Source organism: Oryx dammah, unplaced genomic scaffold, assembly GCF_014754425.2.
Source record: "Oryx dammah isolate SB20612 unplaced genomic scaffold, SCBI_Odam_1.1 HiC_scaffold_26, whole genome shotgun sequence".
Taxonomy (NCBI): Eukaryota; Metazoa; Chordata; class Mammalia; order Artiodactyla; family Bovidae; genus Oryx; species Oryx dammah.
Window position 1 is genome coordinate 74,171,309 of NW_024070210.1, and position 3,349 is coordinate 74,174,657.

The following is a 3,349-nucleotide window of genomic DNA, read 5'->3' on the forward strand; positions in this document are numbered from 1 at the left end:
TTGTGGTCCTTAATTACATCTGCAAAATCCATTCACTTTTTTGCCATGATGTAACATAACCGTGTGAATGATAGCACATCACTTTTGCCATATTCTGCTGTTAGAATCAAGTCAGGACATGCACAGTCAGGAGGAAGAGATCATAAGGCCACCCTAAAGTGTGTTTACTATAGACACCAAGTGACTTTGGGTTTATTATGAAACATATTGTCCAGTATGTTTCACTGTTGTGGAGAAATATACTTATTTTTCCTGTAAAAGTAAATTTTTTCTCTCATTCAGAATTTATTGTTCAACCATCTCACACTCACAATTATTGTTCTGTCACTAAGTCATGTAGAGCTCTCTGCGACCCCACGGACCGCAGCATGCCAGGCTTCCCTGTCCTTCACTAGATCACACTCACAATTACATGAGCTATACTGAGATGTAAACAAAAGCTCTTAGAGCATAACAAAAGCAACATTAAGTAGAGTGAGTTCTATAACTATTTCAAGAACGAATTCCCTGAAGAAGGTCATTTGAGTTAGATCTTGATATATAAGTAGTGGTTTGTAAAGAAGTTGGGAAAGAACAGGTCAGACAGAAAAGGAGCACTTACTCTGGGACAGGAGAAAGTTAATGAGGGTTTGAACACACCCATGTGATCAGACTGCTGGGGACGAAGGTGGAGACTGAAAGATATTGTGCAAAACTGTTAAAGCAGTCTAAATGATTTGTGTTTGTTGACTCTGTGTGACCCCATAGACGACAGCCCACCAGGCTCCCCCGTCCCTGAGATTCTCCAGGCAAGAATGCTGGAGTGGGTTGCCATTTCCTTCTCCAATGCATGAAAGTGAAAAGTGAAGTCGCTTAGTTGTGTCCGACTGCTAGCGACCCCATGGACTACAGCCTACCAGGCTCCTCCATCCACGGGATTTTCCAGGCAAGAGTACTGGAGTGGGGTTCCATTGCCTTCTCTGAGTAAAGAGTAAGCTGTAGTCAAATAAGGACACAGCAGCTTTCGGTGGAAGTTCTATCAGTTCAGTTCAGTTGCTCAGTTGTGTCCGACTCTTTGCAACCCCATGAACTGCAGCATGCCAGTCTTTGGAAGTTCTGTAGACATCTACATAGTAATACATATAATCATACATTTTGTGTGACTGGAACCTCACTGTAAATGGACCATGACCTCAGACTTACAGCCTCCAGAACTGTGAGAACATACCTTTCTGTTTCTTAAGCCACCCTTGTTATTTTGTTATGGTGCCTGAACTAAGACACGCTTACTATATTGTTTATCACAAATCTACTATTTAAACATGAGACTATGTACTACCACAGGGCTGGAGACAAGAAGGGTGCTTGAAGTAATCTGAGATGATTCTGAACCTTTGCAAACTTACTTTCTAAACGAATGACAGTTGGTAACTGTGTAACTGGGAGTTTTTTTGAGTTAAATTCCATGCAGAGTATAGTGTTCATCAAAGGATAAATAATAAAAATGTCCAACTTGTAGTTTAAATAGATATTTTTAAAACTCAAAAGTAACCTTAGCAATTGTTTAAAACTTGGACCCATAGGGTATTTTTTTTGCAGGAGTAATTTATCTTTGACATTGTTCAGAATTGCTGGTGCATAGTGATAATAAACTACTGAGTAATTTTTGGCTGGTTTTATTATTGTTTTTAGATTTTCTATAGACAATGCATACTCTTGTTGCCTACATGTGGGGCTGACCCTGTCTAGCAACCTGCTCTTGGTTCCCTACTGACTCCATGATCTCTTAGGTGCTTGTTTCACAGGTTAAGAACCAATGGTCTAGCTTGGGAGACTTGCAATATTTGGGGTTGACATGATTTAAACATATTCATTGTGAGGCATCAGCCAAATCCAGGTGTGACCGTCTAGTAGACCTTTAAAAATATGGATCTGGGGCTCAAAGATGGAGATAAAGATTTTGGAGTAGTCTGTGCATCTGATGGAGAAGGCAATGGCACCCCACTCCAGTACTCTTGCCTGGAAAATCCCATGGATGGAGGAGCCTGGTGGACTGCAGTCCATGGGGTCGCTAAGAGGCTAAGAGTCAGACACGACTGAGCAACTTCACTTTCACTTTTCACTTTCATTCACTGGAGAAGGAAATGACAACCCACTCCCGTGTTCTTGCCTGGAGAATCTCAGGGACGAGGGAGCCTGGTGGGCTGCCATCTATGGGGTCGCACAGAGTCGGACACGACTGAAGCGACTCAGCAGCAGCAGCAGTGCATCTGGTAGAGAAATCAAGATTAAGAGTGTGGGATCACATGTATTTCTATTTGCTCCAGAGGTGCCTTAAATCAAGAAAGGATTCTTCTGATCATTATCTTTTCTGTTTCCAATCTAGTGAACTAAATATTTATTAAGCTAAACCTATGGGATGGTGCAGTGGTAAAGAATTTGCCTGCCAGTGCAGGAGATGCAAGAGACTGGTTCGATCCCTGGGTTAGGAAGATCCTCTGGAGTAGGAAGTGGCACCCCACTCCAGTATTCTTGCCTGGAAAATTCCATGGACTGAAGAGCCTGGAGGGCTATAATCCATGGGGTTGCGAAGAGCTGGACATGACTGAGCCACTGAGCACACACATACATCTATCAGACACCATGTTATCTATCTATCTATACATGGGTGTGTTGGACACAATCTCTATTGTGATTGTGGAACTTGAATTCTAGCTTCCCAGTTCTGTCTTATTCTTCAGTCAGGCTTTATATTGAACCATTTTGCACAATCTCAATAAGCGAGAAATTCATTTAATACCAAGGCAGATTCTTTTTTTAAGGTAGCTAACAGGTGGGACTTCTCCTTGATAGGGACAGCACAGTTCTGATGTCTTCATTTTAGGTTCACACAATGTCCTTAGAGTGATTAGAGACTGGAAAAAAAAATCACAGTTAAACTTTAACATATTCAAGAATATTCAAGATAGGTTTAAGATGAGAAAAAAAGTTTCCAAAGAGGAGCTTACTGCTTAAGGGCACGTGTGAGCAAGGGGAAAGAGGTGATTCCATCTCTGTGGTCCTGAGTGTACCATAGTGCTGAGTGTACCTATGTTTAATAAATGTTTTCTGGTGTTTGAGAGTCTCAAATTTTTAATAAATCAATAATTGATGCAGATCTCAGACATTTCCTATTTCTCCATGAGTCACTTAAATCCAGGGACCTGGAATAATGGCCATCAGTCAGTATACCTGAGTGACTATGTTGAGATCTGCATTCACAGTGAGCTTTAGAGAATACTAGGCCACTACATGGGGAGCTTCCGTGGTAGCTCAGACGGTAAAGCATCTGCCTGCAATGCAGGAGACCTGGGTTCGATCCCTGGGCTGG